We start from the raw sequence: 20,945 nt of genomic DNA on the forward strand, positions 1-20,945 counted from the left end.
GTTAAGGGCAGGCCTGTTCCTGATCTTTGGGGATTGGTACAGCTGCAACTCCTCAGCTGTGAGATTACCTTCTGCACTATCTGTATTTTCTTACATTCTATCCCCCCACAACCTCAAGAGCAGCTTTTACTTTCAGGACTGCTGTGAGAAAAACTGGACTCTAAGAGAGGATCAAACAAGCTTCCAAGCCATATATAAAGTATGGAAAGTCAGCAAGGCCATCACAAGGTTTGATTACAGAAAGCAAATGCAGCTGATGAAGATGAGCCTTGATGGGTCACAGAATCTTGTTACAGGTCAAACAGTGAGCTCCAGTGCTGAAGTCTGGATTGGTTTAAAATTCATGCTTATCTATACTTCTTAAAGAACACCTTAAAACTAAGTCCAAACACAAGCTAATAATTTTTGGCATTTTGAAGCTTCAATAACTGGAGACTCATTTTCTTTTAGGGTACACACACACACACACAAGCATCCATGAGCACCAAACCACCACTGCAGCTCTGTAACACTGCAAATGCTTTGTGAACTCCAGGACAGCCTGGATATTATTGTTCTGTCATAGCCAAATGCTTCATTATCCACTTGGTTTCTGAGCAGCATATATTCTCCTTGGCCTCATGTGAATGCCAGAAATTACTTGTATTGCTGTTTGTCAGTTGCCATGCTACTGTCAACTATTTCACCCTTTGGGAATACAAAATCCACCCACAATTTCTCAAGTTTGCGTTAGTAAGTTCTGCCCAGCACTAGCTTTATTTTCAGGAAAGCAGTAATATTTTTCAAGTATTCTAATCCCTGGTTATAACTAGCAACGAACAGATTCAGTTTAGGGATAATCAGTGCCACTTCAATGACAAGCCAGGACAGAGGGGGAAGCCAAGACATAGCAATATCTGTAAGTATATCTATATATATCTGGTATATCCATGGAGAATATGGAGCTGAGGATGTGAGATGAGACAGTGGGAGTTGTCTGGCCTGGAGCTAAACCCATCTGATGGGTGACAAAGACAACTCCAGGTAACCCCTGTACAAGGCAGTACTCCCTCCTCCCTCGCTGCTTTCTATGTGAAGAATTTTCTGGATAGCACAGACTGCAGAGAAAAAGACTGAAACATTCTCAGCTGTCCTCTGAGACTCCCTGGGGTCATCCAGAGGCCCTGGTGACACTGGCCCAGGAGACGACAGCTTTTAGGCAGACTGGGCACTCAGCAGCAATTGTCACAGCTCATCACTGAACCTCACCCTCATTTCCCAGGAGAATTCAGGAGATTAGAGACCCACAACACACAGAGAGCCATTAAGGAGCAAGACATCCAGAGCTGTACCAGGAGTTGTTTATGGGAATAGTTCCTTTACACTGGGCTTGAAAAATTGGATTTTCTGGAAAATGAAAAACAAGTACTTCTAAGTGTGGGCCACTGACTCCAGTATTTGTTATGAGCCTGAAGGCTTTGCAGCAGTTTCATCAGTTGCCAGTGTTGTGTGACACTCATCCATGGCAACAGAGTTCAGAAATCAGCCATGAAGAAGTCTCCCATTTAGTAAGAACAAGACTAGACAGAGCATTTTGCTGATCTTTTTGTTGGCCTGGCTTTGCCATGACAATTCCTGCGGCTGGCATGGACCAAACCAGAGCTATCCAAGTCCAAAAGGCTTTGCTAAGGTGCACTTTGGGAAATCCTAGAGCTGCCTAGGCAGCCTTGCTGTACAGAAGCAGTTTGTAACTGCTATCCCCCAGAGTTCCTCCTCACAGGCTGGTCATTCATATACCACCACCCCGACTGTTCCCTGAGCAGGCTCTGATTGTGGGAGTAATGCCCCTATCTCCAAATTCCCCAAACTCCAGTTTCCCAGCAGCAACAACCTGTACTCCCAACTGTTCCCCAAGCTTTCTCATAAGTTTATAGGTGTTTCTTTTGGCTCCTGGCTGTCTTAAGCCATTGGTTTAGGTAACAAGGACTTCAGTGGCACTCGCTGACCTCCCCTCCAACACCAGCAAGTTGTTCCTGTCTCTGCATCAGACAGGATACTCCAGCAGTGACTACACCACAGTACAAAAATTGTGTCTTTCCCTTTGTTCTGAAGGACAAAACTGGCTCCTGATGGGGTTCACAGCCTGACATTTCCACAGAAAGCAGTGCAAACGGTGCTAGGCTGACATTATAAAACCCTGTAAGCCAATACTGCTGTGAAACACATGAGCCCTACAAACTACATGCTGAGGTCTCTTTGATACTCCTGAAAGCTTTCAGCATACTAAGTACAGGATCATATATGAAGTGATATCCCCATATACGTGTGTGCACACAGTTGGTCAGAATGGTGGACTGAGAGTTCAAAGTGATGCCTTGAGAGAGGGACAGGCTCCATCAGCAGCACATTTGCAAATGCCACTCAGCTGTGATTTCTAGTTTAGGAGTGAGTAACTTACATAGGCCTTCTGGGCTGGGTAGATAATCAGTGGTCTAATTGGACTGCTGTGCTGGGAAGCTCTTCCTTCTGTGAAGCAACAAAACAAGATGGTCAGTCTGAGACCTGGTGTCATCTGCTAGATCTCACTATTGCAAAAACACCCCTCCCATGGCCCACAGAAGTGCAGCATCCTGACAAACACTGCAGAACAGGATTTGGTTCTGCCCTGCTAAATCCTTCCTGGGAAATGCTCTGCACACAGAAGGATGGGCTGTGGCTGGGAGTGCTGGAAGCTCTGGATGAAGCATCCCATTCCCCACTGTAGCACACCAGGACAGCTTTTAACATTCATAAAGCATCCTGAATGATTAATAATCATCACAAAGGAGCAGCTGAACAGTGCTGCCACATTTATCTCTTCCCAGAATAAATGCTAGCTGATTTTAATTGTGTTTCGTGTCTTCCTTAGACGAGCAACATAAACTTGGGAAGATTTCACTCCAGGATGAGTAACAGACAAGCTCCAGTAGCAAGGGAGTGCTATCCCAGGAGTACAGCATGACAGCTACAAAACACAAGGCCAGTGATGCCCCTGCACATCCATTCCTAAGGTTTCTAAACATCCCACCTGCCCTGGGGCCAGGCTGCACCCTGCTGCAGCTCAGATGTTTAGCATGGACATGTGAGTACCAGTGCCAGGCCGTTCTGCCTGGCATTGTACCAAAACACAGCCAAAGTCATTCCACATCCCAAAGAGCTCATGGGAGCTGCTGCCAGAGATTCCACACCCCAAAGAGCTCATGGGAACTGCTGCCAGAGATACACACTGCTGAACTGGGGGCTTCTTGAAAGCACTGAGGGAACACTTTCTGCACTTGCTCATAGAAAAGGGACTCTACATGAGGCACTGAAGAAGGATAAAGAGGCAGCTCATCAGGTGCCATCTTTTGCTGCAAGAGGCCACAAAAAGAGTGTAAAGGTCTTGAGTGGAGAATGGGAAAAATGAACAAAGAGTTGGGCCCTGGACTGGTCAGGGGTGAGAGTATGTTACTTATTAGCAAGAGAAACAGAGCAAGGGCAGCAGGAATCACGGTGTAGAGCCCTGAAGTACAAAAGGAAAGCTGATGTTTGATGCACAAGGAGCCAGGAGAGACAGAGGCTAAAACCCATGAAACTATTTCAACTTGGTGAAGTAAGACTGCAATTGACAAGGCAAGTTTGCTACAGTCAGAAGAACATAATTAGATGTGTGCACAGATAAGAAGACTTTTCCAGCAGATGTTCCCCATCTGCCTTGCAATCCCCTCACACAGCAGTCTTCAGCCTGCAACCCAAAGAGAGCTGAGTAATGAAGAAGATTGTCACTCGGTGTTGGGGATGCTCACAGCAAATCACAGGCAAGAGGAAAGCAGCAGAGAAGTTTGGGGGAGACCAAGGAGGACAAAGAGGGTACTGAAGTCTAAGAGTGCACAAAAGGTGAAAACAGCTGTTTGCTGTGTGTGTTCAGGAGAAAACTGGAGATTAAATATCACCAAGTGCACCAACAGTAGATGGAGCTGTGAGATAAGAGGAAAGAAATAACCTTTAAAGGGCTAATTCAAATAGCAATTCTGAAAATGAAGGCATAAGAGCCTTTCTTCACCCACCAGAGCTGAGTCTGGAGGAGTATGACAGCCATACCCTGGCAGCAGAAGGAGCTGCACCACCTCGTCACTCTTTTCCCTGCCCTTAGCCAAGACAACACTGCCCACACTGGCACAGGTGAAATCCCTGCCAGCTCCCTGCCAGCCATCTGCCAAGGCCAGCCAAGCACTAGGCACAGGCAAACCCAAGCTGATCTAACAACCTCATCAAGGGGTTACTCCCATTCCCCACACTTTGCATTCTGCTTTACATTCTAACACCACCTGCCATTTTTTAACAGAAGCACAGACAAAAACTGCATACTGTTTTCTGAGCTATTTTTTTAAAAATAGAATTAGTTGTCAGAAGCCTGTTGATCTCTGGAAAGAACAAGCAATACTGTGAGATAAGGGCTAAGGAACACTAGTGATGTATAAAAAGATCTGCAGAGACAACTGGCATCACTCATTGCCATAAGGAACTCTGTAAAAGGACTTCATCAACACAAGCCCTACCTCACATCCACATTCCAAACAAAGCTGGACAACTCTAGTAACTCCAGGTGGAACTATGAATATGACTTGAAACTTTTCTGTAAACAGGAAAAAACCAAACTCTGGTCCTGCACAAAAAGGATGCCTGCATTAGGCAACATGCAGTGAGCCTGTCAAGCATCAGAACAGCTTCATCTGTCAGGGATCTAAGAACTGCTCTAGGACAGGCCTGGACACCTCATTCTTCTGTGAACATCCTCTGAAGAAGCAAGTGCAGCCTTTCATGAAATTAAAGCACAAAAATGGAATAGCTTCTAGCCTTGCTCACTGAAGAAAGATCCCAGTCACATTCCTGTGAGAACAAGCAACAAAAGGGACATTTCATATAAACTTTAATTCTTTTTCCCTCCCACAACTTCACAAGTCATCTCCAGTCACCTTTTTACAAGGAAAGAACTGGAAGCTCCAACGCAACGCTGCAAATCTTTTTGGAGCAAGACCACACACATGATAAGTGACATTATCAGAGCTATTTTTCAGAGACCTGGAAAAGAGCCTATGTCCAAAAGTTTAATGGCTGGTCTCAGCAGTCAGCCTGATAAAAGATACCATCTGCTTTTACCAGTCTTGCTTCTTGACTTAGGGGGAAAAAGGGGAAAAATAAAAGGAATATTTTATATCTAAGCAGCTGATTGGCAACATTTACTAACAATTCACAAGAGGTGGCACTGAGGCCTAACTCCATCACATGGTGCTAATTGGAGTCCAGGGCCTCCTTAATCTATCAAATGGATGGTCAGATGGGAATCCTGTGCATACTTACAGGATAATACATGGAAGTATAGGATTAATTTTATCAACAATAACAGGCTGGAAGCCCAGGGTGAGTTTCAGTTTGCAGCCTCAGAAATGAGTGTACAGACACACAGCTGGCCTGCTGCACATCAGGCAATCCATTTCTCTCAGTTTTGTGAAGCTGAGCTTTAAACCATGTTGTGTAATTTATAAATCACCACACTGAAACCTGCTGATGCCAGGACTCAACTGATTTCCAGACACAGTGGAAACCACAGAATGGTTCTGGGGCCCTTCAGACTATTAAGATATATGCTAATTAGTTGCTACTTGATAGTAACATATAGCTAGATGAAAACTACATCATGGAAGAGCTGTTGCAGTTTACATCTAGCTATATGTTATTTGTTATTTAAAACAATTTTACATATTATTACTTTGTTATTTAATACTTATTGCTATTTAAAACAATTTTACAGATTATCTTTTTCAAATCAGCATCACAGCAAAGCCACAAATGGCACCAACAATCATGTTGATGACGGGGAACAAAACCAAACTAGGGAAAAAAGAGCCAAACTACCAGTGTCAGCCAGTGTGGCAGCTGAGCAGGAGAGGGGATGAGGCAGCACAGGACCCACCCCCAGTCCCAGCTGAGCCTGCCCTGCTGGGCACAGAACAAACCCCCTCTCACCACTGCAGTACCAGGGACAACACCCACACACCCCTGCTTTGATTCTACCTGTCTACCTCTGACGCAAAGCTGAACCAAGCTAAAAACCCACCATGAGCAGAGGCAGAGCTGCCCCTGAGATGTCCTGCCCCAGCACAGCCCCTGCTCTGTGCAGTGACCTGGCTCCTGGGCAGCAGAGGGACACAAGCACAAAGGGGCTCTGCACACACAGCTGCCACCTGCACGGCACCGCCACCTGCACGGCACCGCCACCTGCACGGCACCGCCACCTGCACGGCACTGCCACCTGCATGGCACCGCCACCTGCATGGCACCGCCACCTGCATGGCACTGCCACCTGCATGGCACCGCCACCCGCATGGCACCGCCACCCGCATGGCACTGCACTGCCCTGCCAGGAAAAGGCACCCCCAGGGAGGGGACAGCAAACATTTTCTGTTTGTTCTAAAAACTCCAACACTCAATTGCTATAAGAGAACACAATAAAAATATAATGGAGCAGGATTTAGATCTAGCTACTGCCAAAGCCAAGAATACAGAATATCTCAGGTGCCCAGCGTGGGCAGTCAGCTGTACAGTATGCTAAAAGCTGAAATGTTTTATTCTTGCTGTAGCAAAATAGTATTTGTGACTGGAAGCTCTGCAGTAGCAAACCAGGCAGAGCAGTAATTTCTGCCTTAATACAAGGACTGCTAGACCATTTGGAAGATAAATAAGAAGGCCAGCATTCACCTGGGGATACAGCAAACAGGGAGAGGGAAGAGCAGTACTGTGGTTCTTTTCTTGGAGAGTTGTCTTGCTAGTGCCTCTGGCCAAATCACGTGGATCAATTTGTCCTGATTCTGGCAGCAGGAAGAAGACATGTTCTTAGAGACATTCCTAAAAATCCCACAGCAAAAGGGTAGGGGAAGTGGGGGGTTTGTCCATCCAAGAGCAAACACCGGCATTAGGGCCTTCAAACCATCTACATGGATCAGACAAGGAATGCAGAAATTACACAGGGACTACAATTTAAGCTGACCAGTGCAGCAATTTCCCAGTGGCAAACACATTTTACAATGTCTATTTTATTTTAACAGGGAAAAAAACCCAACCAAAGCCTGCCTCTTTCCTTCTTTTTTCATGGGTTCAGTGGTGAGGGTTAAGGTTTGGATTGACAAGCAGAAACATGAGCACAGCTGAGGGAATAGCAAACTTAGAAAGCTACAAAAACTTCATACCCAGAGCAATACAGCAGGGACCTGCATCCTCACACTTCTATTTCTATTATGCAATTTGTCTTTGTCTTCACTGCTGCCTTATGTGTGCTTTAATTGCACCATGCTAACAAGCAGCTGACATTTGATGTGTAGGAACAAGGGATTAATGCTTTAAGGGATGGAAAGGCTGTGATTTCAAGCTGCTTTTGTGAGGAACATTGCTGTCCAGAGGGCTGTAAGGGGACCAGTAAAAGCCATGTCCAAATGATGTGGGGAAAAGGGTATTCCAAATTTTGAGATTCTGTATCTGATAAGATTTTGATTGTGTGTTGAAATGACAGAGTTACACATCACTCCTCTTTTCCACATCACTCAATCTTTGATATTATTTCCTCTGTTCAAGCTGGAATATTAAAGGAAGATTTCCAAACCTACAAAGCCATTTCATGAAGGAGAAAAAAAAAAAAAATCAATATATACCCCAGCTGCAAAGACATGCAGAATGCTCTAACAGAAGCCCGTGGTTGCTACAGAAAACAAACAAAAACTTTCTGCAAAACAGGCTGTGGCAGGAACAGGGGGAAAAACATAAGAAAATGCTTTGGTCACAGCAGTAACTGCCTCATTCACGCTGGTAGCACCCCCTGTTTGCTTCTGAGGCATCCCTGGCTCCTTCCCTGGAACTCAGGAGGGATAAAAACCTCCCAGTGCAGAGCAGGAGCACTGAAATCACTGCAGCAAAACAACCAGCCCAAAGAGGGGACTGAAAGTGGCCTGTGCCTGCCTTCTCCACACTCAGGAGGTGCCAGCCCTTCCCCATGGCTGCCAAGCACAGCAGGGCTCAGGGATGTCTCTCCCAGAGCTCACACACAGGGACTGCCTGCACAGGGACCCAGCTGTGAGCTCCAGAGGTGGGGAAGAAATACACGGAGCAGAAGCCAACTGCTAAACCCCAGCCAGTCTGCAAGCAGGGAAAATGGGACAGAAATAGGAAAGAGAAATTGATTTATCCTTGGTGAGGGCTGCACGCTCTGAGCAGCACAGTTCTGTGAAGGATGGCAAAGAAGAAATAACAAGGAGAAATACCAGGTGATGACTGCCAAAACTTTCATCTTGTGTTCTTAAGGGTTGAACCTGAAACCTGACAATGGTGGCCCCAGCATGGCACTAGAAAAATCAGTGAAGTTTTTTTGCTGGGGACAGTTTGACAGTATAAAAAGGTTGTGACAACATAATAAAGTCAAGGCAATATAATATTGTCTCAATAAAATAAGGAGCATATTTTACATTTAGTGTCTCTTTGTAATTTCCTTTTTCTTCATAAAACTCTGATCAAAACAGATTTTCTCCTCCGTATCCTTTCCCACCACTGATATAAATGAAAATAAGAACAGAGTGACTCTCATTACAATGGATCTGAAGCACAATAAAGGATTTTGGAGGGTTGCATGTGTTCATTTCTGTCCTTTAAAACCACTTGGGTGATGATTTATTGAAGTCAGCTTGAAGTTTGTTGCTGGCCCAGTGCTGAAGGGTCAGCAGTGCCAGGAGAATCCACACTTGTGCATGTACAGGCACGTAGTGCTGTCCTATTTATATTTTTAACTCTCCTGGTCCAAAATGCATCTGTAGCAACACAGGACTCATGGAGCTCACTAAACTTTCTGCTGTTTCCCATTTTAAAAAGCACTCCTGTTGGAGCTCATACATGACAGATGAGCTTTGAATATTTTCACATCATTTGAATGGTAATGATTTCAGCACTGGAAACTTTTTATCCAGAGAAAAGTTCATGAACACACACAAATATTCATGATCTCACCATGGTCAAGTGATCCTGGTTAGAGCTGAATAAAAACATATACAGACATTTAACACAGGACTGGAGCAAAGAAATTCCAATCTTAAAAGTATCGAGTTAAGTATTTCCAAAAATAATGCCACAATATTCCAAAACTATGATGACATGTTCAGTTTGATGTATTTAGAGATGTAGTAGATAATAATATTAAATAAACAAAGAGGAATAATGTAGAAAGGAAATATTCAAACTTGCAGAGACAAGCACATACCTTCATCCAAGTGGTTGGACTATATGAGTAAACAGTTGAAATTTGGATTTCATTTAATAAGACAGTTTTGGCAAAGATTTTAATGCACCACCTAAATCTTCTACTCAATTTCAGTGCATAATTAAGTCTCACTCAAATTGTATGCCAACCCATCAGGTTATTTGGTAATATATCATATTTTGTAATATATCATTTTGTAATGCTTTCTAATAAAATGTCACATAAAACTTCATGGATAATTCTTTTTTACAGTGATTTTCTGTGAAGTTTATAATAATAATTTTTAAAAAGGGTAGATTGTCAACTATTTCTTTCTAGCTGACACTGGAAAAAGAATAATAAAAAAGGATCATTCCAGAGCATCCTGCATTGAAATTATGTTGTCAGTTCAGTGTGTTCTCAAAACAAAGCCTTATACAAGAATTTCACTGAGGACTTCTAGCAAGACCACTTGGAGGTGGTGCAAAGTTGCCCCCCAATACAGAAATCTTGATCTTTTCATCTTGCACATATTTAATCCTGTGATGCACATATTTGATCCTGTGATCACTCGAGTGAGGCTTGCCATGGAAAAACTGTAAGGAAGTTGTAAGGAAAAATTGTATACTTTTCAAAGTAAATTTGCTATCATTCTGATGTAAAAAAATTCTCCACTTGAAACAGCTCAACAGCAACAATTTGGGGCTTTATTTTACTTATAAAAATACAGGCAATAGTCTGCATGGGCACTTTATAACCTCCTTGAAACCCAAATCTCCTAGAGCTATGAATAAATTCCTTCCACAAGAAAGATGGGTCTCTTCAGACATTCTTAGAATTCCCCATGATCATTACTGAACAGAGGGACTATTCATGGTGTTCTTATCACTCACTCCCACATATCAGACCCAGTCCAAAGTGTGCTGCAGTGCAGGCAGGTGGAATGCAAGTGATTTCATCTGGCCTGCCCTGGGCCCTGATCAGAGCTGCTGGAATGAGCTCAGGGAGAGCACATGAGAGAATTCCCAGCTCTGCTCTGCTGTGCTTCCAGAGCATCACAAAACCAGTTGCATCAGTTTGCTTGTTCCAAGCCATCCAAATCTCTCTCTGCTCTCCTATGTATGCCAAAAATGAAGAATACAGCACAAGAAAGCACTGAATTCATATTTGTCACTGTCTGCAACAGATGGATGGTGAGAGCTTAAAAACCAGAGCTGAGCTGCAGCTTTTTAGGACTGAGCTCTGAGCTTCTTGTGGCCATGCTGAACAGGAAACAGTCAATACTCGTTCACTCTCTGCTTTCCCCCAGACTCCCCAAGACTCCAGTAACAACTTGCATTCCTGCTTTTTCCAGGCTGAGATTTCTCCCAAGGATACCAGTTTTTTGGAAGAATAGTCCTTATGCATCAGGCAATGAGTATGATTTTGAAATTGATGTGAATTCTATCACTAACTTAGGAAGAACTAGGATTTAATCCAAAGAATGCAACCATATGCTATTTAACATTATCTGTAATGTAAACTGTGATGTGAAATACAGCCTGACTGTTGAAAGAACCAGAAAATTGTCTAGAAGCTTTCTGGTTCACCATATTTCCTAAATTTGTCTGCTATAAACTCTAGCTCAGTTTTTGTCAATTCCCTACAAAAGACCATTTTTCTTTAAAAAAAAACCCATACAATTAAAAGGCGTGAAAGTCTCATAAGTTACTTTGCCACACAAACCCAGGAACATTCCTATGTATAAATTTTCCCCAGTAGTGCATCTGGCTGATGTCAGGTTATCAAAATGATTGACTTGATGAAGTCTGGAAATAGGAGTGACAGGAAATTATAAAAGAATGGATTTTTGACACTTTAAAGACAGAGCTTGTTGGCTAAAGCATCTGAGCATACTGACCCACCTGCAAAGAGGCAGCGAGCACAGCTCTCCCTCCTACACTGGGGAAAGATGCTTTGAAAGAGGAGAAAAGGGAATTGCCCCCAGGACTAGACCTGAGAATCCCACACCAGACATCCAGGGCTTCCTGGCCAGCACCAGACCTCACCTAGGCAGCTGAGAATGGCCAATGTGATTAGCTCGGAGCAGATTTAATCCCAGAGCTTTCCCTGGCTGCACAGTGGAGCCTGTCTGGATTTACAGACTCCATGGGATTGCCTTCCCTACACCACGCACATAAATGGTCATTTACAGTGCAGCTTCCCCACACAGGAGCTCCCCACTCTTAGAGGGATACCTCTCCCCATTCACACAAATCTCTGGGGTTGGCTTCCAGGAAGTTTTGAAAAGGGAATTTTGAAGAGGGGATGCTTTACCAGATTCTGTCACAGCTATGTGCTTTGGATGTAAAGTTTCTGTTCTTGGCGTTTATTAAAAGGTTCTTCACCACCTCATAACTTTTCTGCAGGTATTTGAACCACTCTGCTCATTTTAAGAGCACTGTGAGCCACTGGAACAAGTAGCCCAGGGAAGCTGGGGCTGCCCCATCCCTGGAAGTGTTTAAGACCAGGTTGGATTGAGCTCTGATCAAGCTGGTCTAGTGGAAGGTTCCCCTGTCCATGGCAGAGGGTTGGAATCTTTAAGGTCCCTTCCCACCCAGACCACTCTATGATTCATTTAACTCTATAGGGTAAATTAAAAAAAAAAAAAAAAGGTATAATTTCAATTGATTGGACAGCATTTCTGACAGCCTGTGCAGTTTTATGTGCCTTTTTTTTTCAGCAGTGAAGAGTAAGAATTTACAGAAAACAAGCCTCTTAAATCCTTCAGTATTCCAATTTTCTACACTGTAACAGGCTGTGGCATAAGTCTGTGGCAAAGAAAGCCAACAAACCCTCTGCCAAAAAGTCAGAACCTGTTACATGCATAATCAATTAAAAAGATAATGCAAGCTATTATCTGACACATAAGACATCCTCCAAGTGCACTTCTGAATTAGAACAGTGCTTTATATGAATCCCTGTGTGTTAGGCTAGTTTTGCCTTTATTTGTGTATGTGTGCCCAGCTTATTTGCAGTGCTACAAAACAGAACTGAATAAAGAAATGGTTCATAACTGATGAACACAACTCAACTGGTGAAGGGTTTATTTCATTTATGTTTCCAAAGGAAAATGTCTCACTCGTGCCCCAGCTGCATTAACCATAATTTAACATAAATCATGCAGGCAGCCTCTAAGTCAATGAACCAAGATCATGATTTAACCCTTCTCCCTTAACTAGAAAGGCTGTTAATTCAGGAGGATATCACTGACTTAGAATCTGATGCATTTCAAATAAAACAATAACAGTCCCATCATTATAGCTTCAATCTATCCAGCTGCTGGCTGATTTTTATGATTTTATTACATTTTTTTTCCAGTGTCTTGTGCTGTGCCTGCATGCTACTGTGTGAGTGGAAGAAAATTCAACTGTCACTCCCATAAATGTTCTCCAGTTAAAAATAAATCAGACAAATAAATAACAAAAATAAAAGTGACCAAGAGTGCAGCTTCACATAGTGAAAGTGCTCATAAAGGATGTGCTGATAGGTCCTAAGTGACTGAATGCAGAAAGGAGACCTTAAAAATAATGTTAACCACTGTGAAGGTAAAAATCTGTATTTCACTAGGAGTTTTCTTTTCTGCTGTTTCCATTTCAGCTCATTAATGCTAGACCAGGAGTGCTGGAAACAACCTTATACCCTTTGAGATACCTTAGATATTCTGAAGGATGCAAAAAGAGTCTCATAACAAGGGAAGTGTCGTAAATGTTAAAATACTTCTTCAAAGAAGGTAAATATCTTTTTGCTGCTTTCATTTCTCAAATATTATAGTTTTTTCCACCTTGAGGCCTGACCTGCAGTGGAAGATTGATTTACCTTAGCTGTATCAGTTTTGCATCACTGAGATACAAAGAACATATCCTGTTGTAGAGCAGATAAATCAATGTTTACTAAGATGGCTGCTTTCACCCTTGGGCTTGTACTGGTTCAATTGCATTAGCCAGTAAAATAAATAAACATGTTCCAATATTAACTGGCAAAATCAGAATCAACGCACTTTGAATTCAGGTGAGAGTCGACTCCTAACTACCAAAACCTACAGAAACCAAATTTGAAAGAATGTTTCTTACCCAAACAAGCCTTGAGCTGCACAAAGCACTGTATTGAACCATTAATGATATCAATTAGTGCTTGGCTAAGTAAAGGTTTGCTGGTGTGTTCACTCAGTGTTGAGGCACTCCAAGCCCAGCTCCTGCAGGATGGACACGACCCACCCACAGCAAGGGCAGGCTCTGATGGTGCTGCTCTCTCTCCCTTCCTGGGAAAGCAGCTGCTCCTGCTGAGGACACAGCTGTATCTGTACATTAATGATATCAATTAGTGCTTGGCTAAGTAAAGGTTTGCTGGTGTGTTCACTCAGTGTTGAGGCACTCCAAGCCCAGCTCCTGTGGGATGGACACGATCACCCCCAGCAAGGGCAGGCTCTGATGGTGCTGCTCTCTCTCCCTTCCTGGGAAAGCAGCTCCTCCTGCTGAGGACAGCTGTCTCACCTGGGCTGCTGGGCACCACAGGGTCATGGAGCCAGAGGGCTTTGTCCTGAGCAGAGAGGAAGGGGAGACATCCATTGCTCCTGGCCTCCCAGAGATCTCACTTCCAGCCTGCAGCACCTTGAGCTCTCACCAAGAACTCCAGCTGTGCATCCAGAGCCAGCCCCTGCTCTGCCTGGGAATGAGCCTTGGACACAGAGGGCACTGCTCATCCATGGCACCCACCCTCCTGGCATGCTGCTGGCCCTGGCTGCACACCTGGGAAATGACTGCAAGCACCTGCCATTCTACCACACTAACCCTCTCTACATCTCTGCACTCGTTTTTAAGCAAGCCAGTTGTGCTTTAACCAGGCGGAGTCTCTGCATTTAAGACAGGCTAAGCCATGCCTAAAATCTGCAAGCAGAGTGCTAAATTCAAGACAGATAAACAAGTGATAACTACTGCCATAAATCACAGCATAGTATGAGTAAATACCTGTGACTGCATCCTCCCAACATCATCGTGACACTGGATCATCACTGCCTGTTGCTCCTGAACGCCACCTAACCTAGAAACCAAATTATCCACTGCTGCCTCTGCAGTTGTTTCCATTTTGCTGATCCAAGGGGAAAAAAAAATAGAAAACAGAAGAAGAAAACATCCAGCCAAAATATGACAAAGATAAGTTACTTGCCTTCTAATTTTGCCAAAATCTTCTAGGAAATGAAATCAGAATTCCCTGGTGCTGCATTGCGAGCGGAAATGCCACGCTCCGAGAGCACTAAATGAATGTTGCACTGCAGCTGAGCAGGACAATAAAAGCATTGTGACAAATGGCCTCAGTGCCCCACCACACTGACTCTTCTCCAGTTATCCTTAAAAGCAGAGACAAGCCACAAGGAATAATAATATTAATTCTGCTTGACATACATTTCCTACCAGACAACAGACTACTGTGGAAGAACGCCTGGTGACAGATTTTATAGACAAACACAAACCAGCCCTGCCCAGCAGACCACCCAGATCACTGAACATGATTCTATTGCTCCCTGAAAACACTTGCAGATCAGATCCATTCTGGAAGCAAAATTAATACGGTTTAAATTCTGGACAGTAAATAATCCTAATCCCAGTCATCACATAATGGGCCAAAACTATAAAATTCTGTTTGCCTAGGGCAGGAACTGGGCCTTGTGCTGCTGTTAAAAGAAGACAAGCATGCACAAACACTCAGCGCTCATCTGCGTGCATTGTGAGTGGGACTGCACCCAGCACTCCTGTTCCTTGCTTTGTTTTTTGCTGCAACCACCCAGTAGTGGCAGCAGACCCCAGTGCAGCACCAGCCACAGCTTCCATCATGCAGGTCCAGCCACCCCCTGTGTTTACCACAGAGATGGAGCAAAATGGCCTTAAAAGTCACCAGCAGCTCCACCTCTCCCTCTGGCAGCAGCAGTACTTGAATATGCCAAATGTAGAAAAAGAAAATCCACAGGAAGCAGCAGAAAGTTGATTAATTTTTAACTTGTTGAGGTTTCTTTTGTCTTTGATAAATAGAAAATAGTTTCCCACTTCTGCTGTAAACGTAGCATTGTTTTCAAATTATTTGCAAACACAGTCTAATCAATTTTTCTCCTTATGTGGATATATCCTGGAGCAATGCACACATTCCCAAATCTCAAGATCCCTAACACAATAAGGCATGAGAGCACTCAGAAGAATATCCCAGTACAAGAAAATAAACATTTCTTTTTACTAATCTTAAAATATCATATCCACAAATGATGCTTTTTAGGGATGGAACATACAGAAAAGCTTCTTACAAAACATTTAGTTTCATATTTATGAGAATTAATTCTGAAAAGCTCAGCTGATAAGCTCCTGTTAATTATAATGCTTTCTGTGCACGCCTTTCATCTGAGGTTCTGGAAGCACATGGAAAATGTTAATTAGGTCTCAAAACACTGCTGCGAGGAAGGCACAGTCTCCTCGCACAGAAGACAAGGCACAGACAGCCGATGTGGTTTGCCAAGGGTCACCCGAGTGCCCTGGTGCTGAAGGGCAGTGGGCAGGCAGCAGCAGAGGGGCTCCCAGCCAGGCCACAGCTCAGCACCACCCCGTCACTCACTCCTGTCCCTGACAGAGGATCTGCACTCACACACTGCCCAGCAGCCACTCAGGCTCAAGAGCTTTCCCCAAGGAAGGTGCTCTTCCAGCTGGGGGCAGTTGTGGGAATTGCTCTTCTTCAAACCCAACTGCTCCACACAGACACAACTGCTCGTTAAAGCCAAAGCAAACCCTGGCTGCTATGATTAAATGTTGTGCCTGGAAGGCTGGAATATCCTATAGTATCAAAGGTTTCAAATCTCATTTTCAGCCCTGCCTGATTACTTAAACCACTACTATAAAACTATCATGGATAAAATCTCACCTGAAGCTGATTAAATCTCTACTGATGTAATGGAAGAGTACAAGAACAACTGATTTACATTTTTCTGTGAATATTTATTTACCTCTACTGCAGCTTTGGGTTCTGCACTGGAGCATTTTGCTTGCCAGCTTCCTGTAACTTACACCCAAAACTTCAATCTCCCTCTGCCAATTGTCTGCTTCAACAAATCATAAACATTGAAATATGCTTTCATTTGCCTAAAATGAAGGCAGCAATTCAATCTGAATGGATTCATGATAGCTGCAGTACAAAAGTGAGGTGAGAAGACGACTAAGTTGCAAAAGAAAAGCTCTATCTCATAAAAAAACCACCAGAAATAAGGCCAAACATGACTGATTTTTTAAATTGCCAGCTAAAATATATTCAGCTTTCTACACAAACTTGTATTCATGTGTCCAACAGGACAGCAGATGAATACACACCATGCAATCACTGTGTGCCCACAAGCAGAATCAGATCCACTCAGACACCCCAAAACCTCCCCTTTTCAGGGGTGAGCAGCACACACAGCACAAAACCCTTGTGCTCACCAAGAGCAGGCTCTGGTGACAGCACAGCTGGGATGGAGCCTCTCCTGAAATGCTGATATTCACCAGGGATCCTGACTGACAGCTCAGCCCTGGAGCTGAGGGGGGGCTGAAAATCAGCTTCCCACTGTCAGATTGTACTCAGCCAGCTTTAACCTTTACCTGAACCAAAACAAACGGGGAGTGACCCCTGTCAGTGAGGCATGCTACTGAAACCAGGGTACCCAGGATACCCCTCACTCATTAGGCTGAGACAAGTTCAGTTTCTGAGCAGAGAACCGACCACTAAGAAATGATTCCACCTCCTTTCACATTTGGTCATAATTTCAGCTACTGCTTTAATCACTCCTTGACAATACAAGATACATTTTTATTCATTTTAGGTATCACTCTGCTGCTCCACACTAGTCATTAATTTGAAGCTCTTACATTTGGAACCATCATTTACTGCTCAAACAGTACTTGGTGACATGCGGAGACTAAAGAGTTGTCAAACAGAATGACACACAGTTTTTAAAAGTTAGCAAAGCATAAAAGCTTTAAGATTTAGAAAACCCAAACAACCAGCCTTGCAAATAGTATTTGAAAGGTGTAAATGTGGGCGTAGTCAGCACTACCAGAAAAAAAGAAATACAAACCTTGAATGAAAACAAACTTTTAATACAGGCCTTCAATAAGCCTGATGTGCAGTGCTTCTACTGATAAAAGGCTGAAGCAGCTCCTTTGGCACATAATAAAAGCTGAGTTAAAATGTTTCTCACACAGGCCCCGTTGAGATGAAAACCCTGAGGAGAAAGCCAAGCCCTGGTTCCAAACTGAGCCAAATAAAACCGAGGTCACCCCAGTACTTTCACAGACCAAGAAATCTGCAGTTGTGACACCACCATCTCTCTGCTACTACAGAGAAAGGGCCACTGCCAGCCCCCCAAAATAACTGCAATCCAGATTATACTTCCCTTGAAATTAGTTAGGGATGTCTCCATTTACTGTTGTGCTCAGAGATAAGCACCACTGAAAAACAACCACAATTGAATATGTGAGTGTGTGTTGGCCCCAAAGGACACTGCAAATTGGAGGGAAAAAAAGAATTCCAGTCTTCTAGCCCTCAGGCATGGGAACAGCTCTCATGAGACTATCTGGAGACATAATTCAAAACTCACTCAGTGCTTGGAAAACATACAGAACACAAATTCCCTGAGCCCACTGGCATAGCCAGTCAGAGCCCCTTGTTTACAGCTATTTAGATTGCAAGGAAGCTGAAGATGGGCTGCATTAATTTTATATCATGTCTTTTAATTAAATCTTTCTGGCTACCCAGAACCCAATTTTGTCTTCATGAGTCTTTAGTAGATGGCTGTAAATAGAACATGGATTCATTTCCATATAAAGAGATCCAAATATACTACCCTTCACTAATGGGAAAAACCAGGAAGCCCCAAGTTAACTAACAACTCATCTTTCACAAACTTGACACACACATTTTAGCAGAACAGGGTGTCAGTAACAGCTGGAAAAGCAACACCTTGAGAAGAATTTCTGCTCCTGCTCTGTAACCATGGAAGAGTCCAAGAGAAAACTGAACTGTCAAAACAGAACCTGAGACAAGGGAAGAGTTTGGAGGCTTGGGAGCTTTGTTGTTGTTTTTACAGGGGATTTCAAGCTTCATGGTTTCTCTTCATCACTGCAACAAGAGGATTTTGTCTCAGGTCTTGATTTCCAATTCAAGTTGTACATTGGACTTGTATCTCTCAAAGAATTATGCACATCCAGGGCCATGTTAGGCTGCAAATCCAGTGGCTTGTCTGTGCTCAGGTTACTCCTTCTGTCACAGGCAAGTTATCACCATTCCTAATATACTGCTCATACTCATTTTCTTTAATAAGAACAAATTCTAGCAGTGAAGTGCAAAAGCACAAAGATGCCATTGGCCTTAGAAGGCAAAATAGCAAGAGATAATTCTATTCACCTTTCATAACATATTCAAGTTAACATTTAAACTAAAAAGCAAAAAGGTTTAAATATACTCTTTTCTAAAAGTATTCTACACAACAAAAAAGGGAAGGCTGGTTTCATTTCCAGGCATTGCCTGTTAATGGTTTGAGAACTAAATACCTATTGTGAAATTCCAGCAACTACGTGACTCAATTGTTAAAACGATTGCAACACCATTCAATAATTTGATTGTCTGTAGTGAGAACTGTTAGATATGTAATGGCCCTGAAAATATGGGACTCGTTTGACCAGGCACCAGGAAGCTTCCCAAAATCTCACCAATTATTATGAGGGAAGAGCCAAGAATTAAGAAATTGTGACAAATCTCACATCTCAACTTCTAAAGCCCAAGATATAGAAGTATTATAATTCTGGTGCCAAGCCATTTCAGCAGGAACACAAAAAAACCCCAATGCTTGGGGTTTATTCTCGTATAGCAGCAAGGAAAAAAAAGGAGTATTAATTAATTTTCTTAAGTAACAAATTTTTTTAACACGCAATCAAGCAAAAGCCAGTCTTAGGTAAATTAAAATATCTTGTGTGAGGAATCAGTACAAGCAGTTAACTCCTACAGAGCATGAATTGTGTGTGTAACACCACAAGGACTCCTAGTGTGCCTCTGAGTATTCAGCAGCAGCTCTGGGGGGGCAAAGTGTTGGCTATCCCCTGTGTCTGGCCAAAATGATAGTCCTTGCATCAATGACTTGAAACACTTCAAGAATTTTATCCCTCCATGAAAAGCAAACCCGCTCACTCGAGAGGAGAAATAAAAAGGAAAAAGATGAAGAGAAAGGATTTAAACCAGTTTGCCATCTGCTACTTGCGGTGCTCATTTAAGACAGGTTCAGAAAAGGCAATTTCCATCATTAACAAACAAAGCTTTGGTAAAATCTGGTAGGTAATCCTTCTTTGATAATTTTCAGTGAAGGCTGTTGCTGACTTTTCCATACACAAAGCGTAACAGGGAATCACAAAGCCCATCCTGCCCCCTGTGACATCCTACACATGAGCCAAGGTCCAGAGCTGCTGGTGCTGCTACAGCCTGATGTGAAAATGGAAGCTGGCAGCTCAGCCCTCTGCAGCCACCTGGGCTCCCCTGCTGCAGGCACTGTGCCAGCCAGGGGCAGGAGCCAGGCTCTCTGCTAGGGCTGTGCCAGTGCGTGCCTGTGGAGCAGGAAATCTGGAGGTGGAGGGTAAAAGCACCTAGGGGTGCACAGGAAAAGGTGTGTGTGGGGAGGTGAAGGAGGCTGGGAGCACAAAGAGAAGGGGGTACCTCAGGGTGGAGCTCATGGAGGGTGGGGAGGACAAAGAACGTGTAGCTATGGGAACATGGTGCAAAACCGAAAGGTAAAGAAAGCAGGGGAGACATGACCTGTTTCAGGAGTCAGGTGATGCACACGCAGAGTGGAAGGGTGGAACAGCCAGTTTCCAAAATCAGCATGGGTAAGCAACAGGCACAGCCAGGACCATGAGGATCCCAGCAGCAGAGCTGCTCGCTCCCTCACCTCCACTCACCTGTGCTGTGCAATAGCAGATCTGCTCTGTAAAGCCAGCTGTCATCTCAGAGAGAGGGAACGGTTCACTGGAGCACAGCAGTGTGCAGCTGAGCGCTCCAGAGCACGGGGCCCAGGCACAAAGCTCCCACTGCTCCCAGCTCTGCACCCTGCCCAGCAGAGGGGAGGGCTCACCTGCCAGGAGAAGCATCACAACAGGGACAGGGCATGGGTGAGTATGAGCCTGCCCTTGCGCTTCCAAGCACATGGGAAATGCCCTGCCAAACTCCTCCTGTCTTCACTTGGCATGGCAGAGCAAGCAGTCCAGGGTACATCCCTGTTTCTACCAGCAAGCTGTCACAACTTCCAGCAAAGTCCTGGATCTCTTACTGTGTGTCCATGTTACCCCACTGGCATTTTGTTATTACACACTCCAATGCACTTTCTTTCTCTGCCACATCTTTTTCACTCTTCACTCCTCAAAACAATATTGATCACACTACCTTCCAAAAGTTAATAAATTGCTGAGAAACAGCAGCCAGCACTAACTGAGCTAAATTCCCTTTCTCTTTGCATAGCTTCCTTGCTCAATCTTTCCTAACTTTGACACAGATTGTTAATTGGGCTGGTTTAAATTTTTCCACTCAAAACTGAGATTTTTAAGGAAAACATGCATTTGATTACATTAAATTTTGCCTG

General features: G+C 43.7%; 1 protein-coding gene across 8 annotated transcripts in view; it reads right to left on the reverse strand.

Annotated features, from left to right (window-relative positions):
* Positions 1–20,945, reverse strand: part of PLCB4 (phospholipase C beta 4) — a 177,219-nt gene that overhangs the window by 108,577 nt on the left and 47,697 nt on the right. For 6 of the 8 annotated variants that reach the window (XM_036380084.2, XM_036380092.2, XM_036380090.2 and 3 more), the window contains exon 3: positions 2,438–2,505. The exons of the other annotated variants lie outside the window; for them this stretch is intronic. The gene's annotated coding sequence lies outside the window, so the exon portion shown is untranslated. The remainder of the gene's footprint in view (positions 1–2,437; positions 2,506–20,945) is intronic. 8 annotated transcript variants of the gene reach the window in all.

Source organism: Molothrus ater, chromosome 3, assembly GCF_012460135.2.
Source record: "Molothrus ater isolate BHLD 08-10-18 breed brown headed cowbird chromosome 3, BPBGC_Mater_1.1, whole genome shotgun sequence".
Lineage (NCBI taxonomy): Eukaryota > Metazoa > Chordata > Aves > Passeriformes > Icteridae > Molothrus > Molothrus ater.